Here is a 14082-nt window from a genome sequence, read left to right as displayed (position 1 = left end):
GACTTATTCCAGGAAAATGGAACAAGGATAGATGGCTGGTAAGAACAAGGCTGGTATCAATGGTGAAAGGCCTGTTTCTGTGCTGTATGATGAACTCTGATTGTTCCTTTGGCCCAAAATGTCGGCTGTGCTCTTTTCCATAGGTGCTGCCTGGGCCTGCTGAGTTCCTCCAGCATTTTGTGTGGTTTGTTTTGATTTCCAGCATCTGCAGATCTTCTCTTGTTTGTGAAAAACATCCTGTTGCACAGAATCTAAGTACACAGCCAGGGACGATCTAGTGGTGACCGGTTACTGTTGCTAGTGATGTTTGAACACCATGTTATCAATATGTTTTGGTTATTGGTAGTTGATGTAGCAATTACAATATGATATTAACTCTATGTGAAGCTTGCTTGGAGAAGCATTTGGGGGAATTATCTGTGCCTCAGAAGGACTACAGCAGAAGTGTAAAGTTTACTAAATATGTGGCATTAAATTTGAGAATTGTACATTCATTACCTGTTTGCAATTAGTTAATTGAATTTTACAAATGAATCATTCACTGTTAATTTTACTTACTATGTAGTTGACTGATTGGGGTTGTTCCTTTAAGTGGGAGGGGTGCAGTCCGAATGATGCTGAATGTACCACACAATAATTATACTTTTTGATAAGCTGTGGCACCAGCCACAGCTGTTGAATGTTGACAGCCTTAGGAGCAGGAAGTGTCAGTAGCTTATTCTTCCTTAACTTTCAAGAACAATACAATCTAAAACCCTCCATCTTTCCTTTCCTCCCCTTCAGCCTGCTACCTTCTTTCTCTTAACCTGTGTGTCCACCTCTCTACCTCCTCGATTCCAATCTGCGCAGCCTCCTTCTGCCGCCGTCTCAGCTTCGACCAAGAGGTGACCAGTATAGAGGGGGCCCATCCTTCACCTTCAGGCGATCTCACTAAAATACACAAAATTCTTGCAAGGGTTCACAGGGAGGATTCTTCCCCTGACAGTGCTGTCTAGTATCTGGGGCTCACAGATTCAAAACAGGGGTGTATTCCATACTGAACCGATCCTACACCAGAGGGGGGAGAATCACTGAATATGTTTAAGTAGAATGGATTGAGTTTCAGATATTTATTCAGAAGATATAGGATTAGTACAGGGAAAGATGCTGAGGTTACAGATCAACTGTGACCTTATTGAATGGGAGAGCAGGCAAGAGGAGGACTGAATAGCCTTCTGCTTGTGTCTACATTGCTTTTTCCTGCCTTGCAATGCATGATCGGGTGCCGAGTTCCTCATTCAATGCCCAAAGGCTAATTGATCTCCAGTCATTTTCCTTCGCCCACCTTAAGTAGTGATACTCTATGTTCTACCTCCCAAGTCTGATGAAAATATCCCAGGGATATATAATTTTAGAAGACAAATGCCATTACACCCACATTCTTCAGAGCCACCTCCCTTAAAACCCCAGTATATTAGGACCTGGGTAAATGAGCTGCATACAATTAATTTCTCCAGTACTGCTTTACTAATGTTACCCATTCATATACTGTAAGCCATTCTGAAATCAAACCCAGGAACAACCAATAGGTGGGTGATCTGCTTTATACTGAGGGCTCAGTTTGTTTGTGGGATGCAGGGGGAACTTGCACAACAAAATATTTAATGGATTCAGGCATAATCTTTATCATTAGTTCCATGTTTGCTCTTGGCAGTCACGGTTACAGATAGTTACTTATTTTGTAGTAAGTCTTGTTTTAGATTTGGATAATATCATGGGAGGATATTTAACATGATTATTTCAAATTCCTCTGTCCTTAGCAGAAGTATATCTATTTATCTTGTAGAATAATAAAGCAAATGGAGCAGAATTAATAACAATGTTCAGAATTCTTAATGGAAAAGATGCAGGGCTGTGGTGAAAGAGCAGGGAATTGGGACCAATCATGTGGTCTCGCTGAGCAGCCTTGGGCACAGAGGGCTGTGTGGCCTTCTGTTTAATTCCAGAATTGGTAGTTATCACAGCATCCAATCAAATGTTGCAAGTAGCTGAAAAAAACATATTGAAAACACTCAGCAGATCAGACAACACCTGTGGAGCAAAATGGTTCATGATTCACTGCTTTCTTATTCCTATTTTCTCTCCACAGATGATGCCTGATTTTGTGTTCCACCATTTTGTTTTGGTCAGATTTTCAGTAGCTACAGTTCTTTGATTGTTAATTGCAAATAGTCTAATTAGTGTTGAGGGGATACCAAGACATCGAAACACTCTCCAGACCGAAAGAAAAAGTATTCCACTGATGAAACCTGTACAAGATTTGTCCATCCATAAGATCTTCTCCCACTTTTCAAGAATAAGCACTTAAGTGCCTGCCCGCTTGGTCTATTTACATACAACAGCAGAGCACTGCACAGCCATTAGTCTCATGATGTTGTACCATTCCTGATTGCAGTTCGTATGAAATATTCTCCTCCTGTGTATCATCCATATCCCACCATTCTCTGTACATTAATCTGTTCATCTAAAAATCTCTTAAATTCAACAAAACTGGCTTGTTTCCACTCCTACACCTGGCTCACCAATTCCAGGCACCTATCAGCCTCTGGACTTTAATAAACTTTCTCCTCGTGCCACCTTTTAACTTCTTCTCTCTAAACTTAAAAGCATGTCGTCTGGTGTTTGACATTTCTATCATGGGCAAAGAGGTTCTGACTGATTACCCTATCTATTCCTCTTATAAACTTAAACCTCTATCTGGCCTCCCCTTAACCTCTGCTCCAGAAAGAATTACCCAAGTTTGTCCAGACTTTATTAATAGAGATTATACCCTCTAATCCAAGTAGCATTTGGTAAACTTCTTCTGCGTCCTTTCAGGTCTCTCCATTTTACCTATAATTGTGCATCCAGAACTGCACATGATACTCCAAGTGCGGTCCAACTAAAGTTTTAAGTAGTTGCTGCATGACCCTTTACTCTTACACATTCTTACCATACACCTTACTTGCTGCATTATCCACTCATATAGACCCTCTCAGTGAACTATGTGCTTGGACCCCAGGGTCCTTTAATAGCAAAAAGGAGCCTACTATTAAGTATATGACCTCTCAAAATGCAACAGTTCACACTTGCCCAGATTAAACTCCATCTGCCACTTATCTGCCCAATCTGTAACTGATCTATATCCTGATGTATTGTTTGATAATCTTTTACATCATCCATAACTCAACCAATCTTGGTGTCGTCCACCAATTTGCTAATCCACCCATCTATATTTTCATCCAAGTCATGATATATGCTCAAAGTTCAAAGTACATTTATTATCAAAGTATATATAATACGACCTTAAGACTGGTCTTGTAGCAGACAGCCACGAAAGAAAGACCCCCTCCAAAAAAAATATAAAAAACGATGACTGTGAAACACACAATTTGCGGAGAGGGAGAGAAAAACAAATCATGTAAAGAATAAACAGAAGCGAATAGAAGCCACAAACAACTGAGATCTCAGCACCAATTCTTATGGAACACCACTGGTAACAGGTCTTCAGCCTTCCACCCCTACGTTCTTCAGTTCTGAATCCAAACATGCAACTCACATTGAATTCCATGTATTATTTATATTCTGAATCAACCTTCCAAAAGATATCAAATACCTTTCTAAATTCCATGTAGATAATGTCCACTGCCTTACCCAAATCAAACTCCTTTGTCACCTTCTCAAAAAACCTCAGAAAAGTTTGTTAGGCATGATCTAACCTGCCCAAAGCCATGCTAACTGTCCCTAAACAGGCCATGCCTTTCCAAGTGCACACAAACACTCTCCTATAGCTCCCATACCACTGTTAGAACACACATAGAACATAGAACAGACCAGAACAGAACAACACAGGTACAGTATCTTTGGTCCACAAAGTTGTGCCAAACCAATTAAATTAATAATCAAATGTTTAAATAATCTAAAAACCTTCTGCCCACAAAATGTCCATCTCCTTCCATTTTCATCACATTCATGTGTCTATCTAAATATCTCTTAGAGTCTCTAATGTTTCTGCTGCCAACACTACCCCAGGCAGCACCTTCCCGTCACCCATCACTCTCCGAGTGAAAAGCTTCTCTTCACATCTCCTTTGAAATTGCCCCTCTTACCTTAAATGCGTGTCCTCTGGTATTAGACATTTCAACACTGGTGAAAAAAGATACTCTCTACTCTACTTCAATGTCTCTCATAATCTTGTAAACCTCAATCAGATCTCCGCTCAGCCTCCGCTGCTCCTGAGAAAACAACTCAGATTAGCTCAACCTCCCGTTATAGCACATGCCCTTTAATTCAGGCAACATCCTGGTAAACCTCTTCTGCACCTTCTCCAAAGCCTCAACATCCTTCCTGTAATGGGGCAACTGGAGCTGTAAGCAATACTCCAGATGTGGCCTAACTAGAGTTTTATAAAGCTGCAATGTAACTTCCTGACTTTTGACCTCAATGCTTGACTAGCAAAGACAAACATACCATATGCCTTCTTAGCCATCCTACCACTTCCAAGGAGCTATGAACTTGGACCGCAAGATTCCTCTGCTCATCAACACTGTTAAGGACCCTGCCCTTAACATCGTACTGTCTCTTTACATTAGATTTCCAAGGTGCAACACTTCACATTTGGCCAGGTAAACTGCATCTGCAATTTCTAACTATCTGTAAAATACTAACCCACCCATCTACATCCAGGTCATTTATATATATCACAAGCAGCAGAGGTCCCACTAATTACAGACCTCCAGCTCCAATAAGCCCCTTTGACCAGCTATGCATCTTAAACTTCTGGGTGAGCCTCCCATGAGGGACCTTGTTAAGTGCCTTACTAAAATCCATGCAGACAACATCCACAGCTCTCTTCATCAATCACACTTGGCACCTGGTTGAAAAACTCATTCAAGGTAGTAAGACACACTTTGTCCCTCACAAAGCTATGCTAGCTTTCCCTAATTTAGCCATGGTTTTCCAAATGCTCATAAATCCTATCCCTAGGAATTCTAATCTCTAAGAATATGAGGCTTACTGACCTATAATTATCTGCAGTTTCCCTTTTTTGTATCTTGAACAAATGCACAACATTTACCATGTCCAGTCCTCTAGGATCTTTGTCAAAGCTTCAATCTCTTATGTGCTTCTTTCAATTTTATAGCTTCATTTAATCTTTCCACAGGCTGATGATCAACTAAGTTTCTAGTGGACTCTATTTACCAGTAGTTTTTTCTAACTTTGACAAAAGATCTTCAAACCTAGAGGCAAGAAAATACTATTGACTCATGATCAGCACTACTTCCACCATCACTGACTTTTCTCAGATGAAATATGTTGTTTTGCAGAAGTATAGTAGTAAAAAGACATAAAATTAATATCAATTAGAAAACCGCATAGTGCAAAATTAACAAGGTAGTGTTCATGGACCATTCAAAAATCTGAAGGCAGAAGAAAAGAAGATGTTTCTAAACCCATCATCAAGGACCTCCAACATCCAGGTCTTTTTCTCTTCTCCTGTGTACCCTCAGGAAGGAGGTACAGATGCTTAAGGTTCCTCACCACCAGGTTCAGGAACAATTATCACCCTTCATCCATCAGTGTGGATAACTTCACTCTCCTCAATGGTGAACTGATTTCACAACCTATAGACTTACTTTCAAGAACTCTACTACTCAGAATTATTTATTTACTTTTTAAAACATACTTGCATGATTTCTCCTCTTATACTCATTGGTTGATTGCCAGTTTTTGTTATTTGTGATTTTTCATACATTCTACTTATTTATCTATCAATCCCATCTATCTATCTATTTATTTATCTATCTATCTATCTATTTATTTATCTATTTATCTATCTATCTATTTATTTATTTATCTATTTATTTATTTATTTGTTTATTTATCTATCTATCTATTTATCTATCCATTTATTCATCCATTTATTTATTTATTTATCTATCTATCTGTCCGTTTATTTATTTATTTATTTATTTATTTATTTATTTATCTATTTATCTATTTATCTATCTATCTATTTATTTATTTATTTATTTATTTATTTATTTATTTATTTGTTTGTTTGTTTGTGCCCATAAGAAAATGAATCTCAAGGTAGTGAGTGAATGTTTATACGTACTTTATAATAAATTTACTTTGAACTTTGAATCACTGAGTGCATCCTCAGGCTCCAATAGCAAGAGCAAGATGGGGGGAGGTTTGTCCTTAATGGTGAGGGACCTTGATGATGGATGTCACTGCCTTGAGGCACCAGCTTTTGATATCTTTGGTGTGTCCATAATGGAACAGGCTGAATGTATAACTCTCTGAAGCCTCTTGAAATCCTGTGCATGGAGCTGCCGTACCAGGCTGCGATGCAACTGGTCAGACTGCTCCCACTGTACATCTGTAGAAATTTAGAGGAGTTTTTATTGACATAGCCAATCTCCGCAAACTCCTAAGTAAAGCTGCTGGCATGTGTTTGTCATGATGGCGTCAGGAGATGTAGATGTCCAGGGCTTTGAAGCTGCTCACTTTTTTATTTCTTCTCCCCTCACTAATGACTGGTGTGTGCTCTCCCAACTTCCCCTTCTTGAAATCTACAATCAGCTCCTTGGCCTTGCTGATGCTGAGTGCTTGATTGTTGCTGCGACACCATCAACCAGCTGATCCATTTCATTCCTGTACACCTCCTTACTAGCTGAGATTCTACTGACAAGTTACCGACCCACACAAGTGAGTTCACAGATGGCACTTAAGCTGTGCTTAGCCACGTAGTCACGAGTGTAGAGATTAGAACAGTGAGCTAAGTGTGCACCCTTGAGGTGCGGCTGTGTTGATTGACAACAGGAAGTAAATGTTATTGTTCTCACTCATTGTGGTCTTGCAATAAAGAAATTAAGGATCCAGTGGCAGAGGAAGGTACAGAGGCTCACGTTTGGAAGCTTGATGATCAATACTGGGACAATAATAATATTGAATGCCAAGTTGTAATTAATATTAGCAGCCTGATGTATGTTTTGTGGTTGTCTGGGGTCTTGCCCTGTCATTGAGCAATCAGCAGAGTTGGAATCAGTCAAGGTTAAAGACACAGAAGACAGTAGAAAACAGAAGGGGAAAGGTCCCTCCCTGCCAGTTTGTAAGACTGGATCCCAGGTAACAGATTACCAAACCCAACATTTTACGTATTGACAACATTATACACTACAGGAAGAGTTGGCATTTATGGTATGTCCCATTCATTGGTCTAGAAGATAGTGACTTTAATCCACTGCAGTTCCTTTGATGAAGGTAGTCCCACAGAGCAGTTAGGGAGGGGATTGCAGGAGTTGCTGTTTGGTTGTCCGGTAGTTTTACCTGATCGTTTTGTCCCACTGCCCCAGTCAACATTTTGCCGCTCAGTCCTGTGCACCTTTTGCCTAATTATTGAATCTTACTGACACAATCACATGCAACTGCTTTACATTGCTGAGGTGTGTTTCTGATAACTTCTTGCACAGGGCATTCACCTTGGAAACAATAATGCAGACATTTGTGATATACTGACTGTGGATTTGGGAAAATACAATACATTGGAAATGGGCAAGTTAAAATTTAATTTACGATACATGATTACTTACAGTTCTTATTCATTATTAAAGTCTCACACTGTTTTTATTAAAAATTGAACATTGGAGCAGTTAGACCAGCCCGTGTTCCTTGGCCAATCTGATCAGGGGCACAGTAAGTCTTGAAACTGTGAAGTCACTTCACCGAGAATTGCATTCATCCATCTCAATGCTCTTCCTGGTGCCCAAGTTTGATCATTCTGTCAGATGTGCCTAGGTTCTGGCCTTTGCAATTCCCAAAGCAAATTATTCACCTGCTACAAATGGGTTTTTGCATCTTTATACAAGGTTCAATATTGAGTTTTATTGGGCTGTTTTTGGATAGATACATTAATGCAGCCTGAAGTTGGTGGTGTTTCTCTGATCCTGGGACTGGAGAAGGTGCAATGATCCTGAACGCAGACAGAATGATGGCCACAGTGGCTAGTTTACAAGTTCCAGAGGTCACCTTTCAGTGAAAACACTGAATATGCAGCCAGCAAGGGAATTCTGCACCCTGAGGATTACAGCATGACTTTCTCTGTGGACTGTGCCAGTGTTGTGGGGCTACATGTCTACGCCGATGTTATATGGAGATTTCAGGTCCCCCAAACTCCAATCCAATACACATTAGATGCCTGAGGGAGAACCAAGTTGTCAGTGTAGTCATGTGACTTTCCTTGCTTAAATTTTTACACACACGCCTCTCCACCCCCATGTACAATCCTGTAATGGGCTGGGTTGTTCATACCTAACAGACCCAAACCAATTTGAGTGTCCAGGAAATGTGGTAATAAGCGTACTAGCACAACAAAGTAATTTATGTTTAATTTATTATCATAGAATAGAAAGCACAAATAAACCACTCTAAATACAGTGTAGTAAGTTACAACGATTTCAGGGTTTGTGATTCTTAGTCTCCACTACATTGTTGTCATTGTTGGGAGAATTGATAGTTGCTGTTGTTGGGGGAACTCCAAATTCCAACTTGTGAAATTACCCCGGGTCTGTCCTAGGCACTGATCATGATTCCTCTGGACTAGGTGAAGACCAAAGTACAGAGTGAAATGTACCTCAATAAATAGGGCTTTGATCCACAAGCACAGCGAGACACAGAGACCCCGACAAACTCTTTGATCTTCTGTTCTCATGCCATTAACTCAGCGTGGTTTCTTTCATTCAAACCACTCGTGTTCATCGACAGACATCCTGATCCTGATACTACTGTGCCTGGGGCCGAAAGATTCCAGCTGTTATCACGGAGGGTTAAAGTGTCACTCAGATTTTAATCCAATATTGTACAAAATATAACATATCACAACACAAATCCTCTGTATATGTGTGTGCACGTGTGTACATAAGAATCCTCTGTGGTTGTGAGGGACAATGTAGCTATTCGTGGCACAGTTTGCTAATCACTTACTGCCTGAGCTCCTGTCATCTCCAGTTTCTACTTGGGCGGGGAGATAAGGATCTTGACCCTGAGACCATGGTGGAGTAGTGAAATCCACAGGTCAAAATGAACTGTTAGTGTTAACCCACCATGTGAGTTAATCTTTTAGCTCTGCCCAGGTCCACTCTGCCTTCCTACAGCCATGTTCACCCCTCTCCTTAATACATCAATGGTCTCTGCTTCAATATGTGGGCCCTATTCTCTTAACCTCTCGAGCAATTCCACCTGAATCCATATCAGAAATGGTTTCTTTACAAACCTCCTCTTCACTCCAGAGTTCACCCTGCCCACACTGGCTTTTGGTAGACCAGAGGAAACACCCCCTGCCTGGTCCTTCTCACTTATCCTCAGTGTGTCCACCACGTCTATCCAGCTGGACCACAACTGTCCAGGATCCCGTGATCTAGAAAGTAAGATGAGTGCTTAGATAGCACCTTTGCAATCTCAGGACATCTCAAAGTCATGCATGGTCAATGAATTTGTTTTCCCTTTGTAGGAATTGAAGCAGTTTAGTTACACATAGCAACACTGCATTTCTGAAAATAACCAGGTAATTTTCTTTTAGTTATTGAGAAATAACCAGGTTCCTGGTTACCTCTCCTTCAATTTAGTAACACAAGATGTTCCACATCTCCAGGCAAAGAACAGACCAAGATTGGTTTAACAGTTCCTTTTGCTATTTCAGGATCAGAATTAGAATTAGGTTTAATATTACTGGCATATGTCATGAAATTTGTTAACTTAGCTGCAGCAGTTCAATGCAACACACGGTGGTATAGGAAAATAAATAAATATGTAAATCAATTACAGTAAGTGTACACATGCATATTAAATAGTTAAATTAAAAATAGTGCAAAAACAGAAATAATAAAAGTGAGGTAGTGTTCAAGGGTCCATTGTCTATTTAGGAATCAGATGGCAGAGGGGAAGAAGCTGTTTCTGAATCACTGAGTGTGTGTCTTCAGGCTTCTGTACTTCCTACCTGACAGTATCTATGAAAAGAGGGCATGGGGGTCCTTAATAATGGACGTCGTCTTCTGAGGTACTGCCCTTTGGAGATGCCTTGGATACCAAGGAGGCTCATACCCAAGATGGAGCTGACTAATTTTACAATTTCCTGTAGCCTCTTTTGATCTTGAGCAGTAGCCACCCCCCCTACCCCCATACTAGACCGTGATGCAGCCTGTCAGAATGCTCTCCATGGTACAACTGTAGAAGCTTTCTAATGTCTTAGGTGACAAACCAAATCTCCTCAAACTCCTAATGAAATATAGCCACTGTTTTGCCTTCTTTATAACTGCATCAGTATGACATCAAAGGACCATGTTAGATCCTTAGGGATCTTGACATCCTGGAATTTAACACTGATCACTCTCTCCTCTTCAGATCCCTCTATGAAGAATCTTAATTTAAAATCTTGTAATCAGTCATAGTTCTCGTTTCTATCCATCTGCTCAACTGATGTCATCTGTAAATATGGGAATTGTTTCTCAAAGTCCAAAACACTAATAAAAATTGTGAACTATCATACCCCAGCAATAATCCAGTGTAGTTGCACTGACTGCCTGCTGCCACTGCTGGATACTCTCTGCATAGAGAGTATAGGGTCTGCCAACAAATAAACAAGCTCATTTTACACTGATGCAGTGAGGACACAGGCAGTAACAATGCGATGCACACTGCATCTCAGTTTCCTGTCTGTAGGGCTTTAGATTAAGGGTACTTCATATCACACTTAGCTCTATTACAGATTTTATTTCGTGCAGAACAAGGAGTCCATGTAACTTTGCTCTCTTTACACAAACTGTAGCGTTAAGGTAGAATAACTGCTCAGGCAGGGGCTGTTTCTTAATCTTGATCTCTGCCAGTCTTCTGATGTTAAAGTTACTAGAGTTCTTACCACAGAAATTCAAGGAAAATTTTTCAGTATGGCTAGTGGTTACAGTAGTACTTACTGTGGCAAAGAGTTTGACAGGTTTGTCATGAAGCAGGCCTGAGGACTGACTTGGATCCACACCAGTCTGCTCACAGTCACAACGGGTTTACAGCAGATGCTGCACTATTGGCTCTTCACTCAGCTCTGTAAAACCCGGGCAATGGAGATAGTAAGATGCTTCTTCATTGACTACAGCTTGGCATTCAATAGCATCATCCCTTAATCACTAAGTTCCAAGATCTGGGCCCTGTTCAGCTGGGTACTGGATTTTCTTTCTTGTACACCCCTGTCAGAACCGATGGGCAATAACATCACCATTTATTTCTTTATTTATTTGTTTATTGAGATTGAGCACAGAATAGGCCCTCCCAGCCTATCAAGGCCCTCTGCCCAGCAATCCCCGAATTGATCCTCGCCTAATCACAGGGCAATTTACAATAAGCAATTAACCTAACAACCAGTACACCTTTGGACTGTGGAAGGAAACCAGAACACTCAGAGGTTGCAGGGAGAATGTGCAAACTCCTTTCAGACAGCGGCAGGAATTAAACCTGGGTCATTGGTGTTGTAAAGCGTTGTACTAACCACTGTGCTACATCAACACAAGTGCACCACAAGGCTGTGTGCTTAGCCTCCTCCTTTATTCAATTCCTACCCACAACCGTGTGGCTAAGTACAAGTCTGATGTCATATTGAAGTTTGCGATGACACCACTATTGCTGGGCTAGTAAAGCTGTAGATGAATTGACAAGTAGGAGGGGGTTGAAAATCAGGCCACAATAGCAATCTCTCACTCAATGTCAACAAAACCAAAGAGCTGATCAATGAGTACAGGAGGAGGAAACCAGAGGTCTAGGAGGTGGTCCTTGTTAGGGGATCAGAGATGGAGAGGGTCAGTAACTTGGAATTCCTCAGTGTTATCATTTCAGAGGACCTGTCCTGGGCCTAGCACATAAGAGGCATCACAAGACGGGTAAAATAGTACCTTTTTTTGCATCTTTTATAGGATAATAAAGAAATACAATCAAATTTATGAAAACCGAAAACTGATAAGCAACCAATGAGCAAATAAAAAAATCTGAGAACAAGAGTTGTAAAAAGTCCTTGAAAGTGAGTCTGTAGGCTGTGGAATCAGTTCAGAATTATGGAGATCTACTTCAACAAACTTCTATAGATGCACAATGGAAAGTATCCACAGCCTGGTATAGAAACATCAATGCCCAGGAATGGAAAAGATGGTGGATACAGTCCTGTCCATCGGAAGCAACGCTCTCCCCACCATTGAGCACATCTACAAGGAGCTCGGCCACAAGAAAGCAGCGTCCATCATCAACAACCCCCGCCATCCACACCATGCTCTCTTTTTGCTGTTACCAACAGGCAGGAGGCGCGGGAGCCTTAGCCCCACACCACCGTGTTCAGGAACCGTTATTACCCTTCAACCATAGGCTCGTGGATATAACAATGATCTCCACAATTCTGAACTGATTCCATAATCTACAGACTCATTCTCAAGGACATTTTACAACTCATGTTCTCAGTTTTTTATAGTTACACATTGGTTGCTTATCAGTTTTTGTTTATGTATGATTTTCATAAATTCTATTCTATTTCTTTATTTTCCTGTAAATGATGCAAAAATGTAGCATATGACAATGCATTCTTGATATTAAATTTGACATTGACTTTGACTTCTATGCTTCTCGTACTTTTATAAACTTCAACCCATTCTCTTCTCAGCCTCTGCCTCTGTTGATAATACACTATTTTGTCTAACCTGTCCTTGCAGCCCTTGCAGCATCCCAGTACCCCACAATCCATAGCTTCCGCATTCATCCTACAATGGGGCAATCAGAAATAAATGCAATGCTACAGGTGTGGCCTAACTAGAGTTTTATAAAACAGTGGCGAAACTTCATGACTCAATGCCTCAGCTACAAGGTAAGTGTGCCAAGCGCTGCCTTTACCATCTTGTACAGCTATTTTCGGGGAGCTGTGGACTTGAACCCCAAGGATCAAGGACCCTGTCATTAACCGTGTGCTTTTGCTTTACACTTGATTTCCAAAATGCAACACCTCACACTTGCCTGAATTAAACTTCATCTGCCATTTCTCTGTCTCTATCTGCAACTGATCAATGTTCTGCAATACTCTTTGATAATCTTAATAGAAACATAGAAACATAGAAAATAGGTGCAGGAGTAGGCCATTCGGCCCTTCGAGCCTGCACTGTCGTTCAGTATGATCATGGCTGATCATCCAACTCAGAACCCTGTACCTGCTTTCTCTCCATACCCCTTGATCCCTTTAGCCACAAGGGCCATATCTAACTCCCTCTTAAATATAGTCAATGAACTGGCCTCAACTGTTTCCTGTGGCAGAGAATTCCACAGATTCACCACTGTCTGTGTGAAGAGGTTTCTCCTCATCTCGGTCCTAAAAGGCTTCCCCTTTATCCTTAAACTGTGACCCCTCATTCTGGACTTCCCCAACTTCGGAAACAATCTTCCTGCATCTAGCCTGTCCAATCCCTTTAGAATTTTATACGTTTCAATAAGATCCCCCCTCAATCTTCTAAATTCCAGTGAGTATAAGCCTAGTCGATCCAGTCTTTCTTCATATGAAAGTCCTGCCATCCCAGGAATCAATCTGGTGAACCTTCTTTGTACTCCCTCTATGGCAAGAATGTCTTTCCTCAGATTAAGGGACCAAAACTGCACCCAATATTCTAGGTGCGGTCTCACCAAGGCCTTGTACAACTGCAGTAGAACCTCCCTGCTCCTGTACTCAAATCCTTTTGCTATGAATGCCAACATGCCATTTGTCTTTTCACTGCCTGCTGTACCTGCATGCCCACCTTCAATGACTGGTGTACAATGACACCCAGGTCTCATTGCACTTCCCCTTTTCCTAATCGGTCACCATTCAGATAATAATCTGTTTTCCTGCTCTTGCCACCAAAGTGGATAACCTCACATTTATCCACATTAAATTGCATCTGCCATGAATTTGCCCACTCACCTAACCTATCCAAGTCACCCTGCATCCTCTTAGCATCCTCCTCACAGCTAACACCGCTGCCCAGCTTTTTGTCATCCGCAAACTTGGAG

The sequence above is a fragment of the Hypanus sabinus genome, chromosome 8 (genome assembly GCF_030144855.1).
Source record: "Hypanus sabinus isolate sHypSab1 chromosome 8, sHypSab1.hap1, whole genome shotgun sequence".
In the NCBI taxonomy this organism is placed as follows: Eukaryota; Metazoa; Chordata; class Chondrichthyes; order Myliobatiformes; family Dasyatidae; genus Hypanus; species Hypanus sabinus.
The sequence above is the reverse complement of the archived record's forward strand: the minus strand, read 5'-3'. Positions refer to the sequence as shown.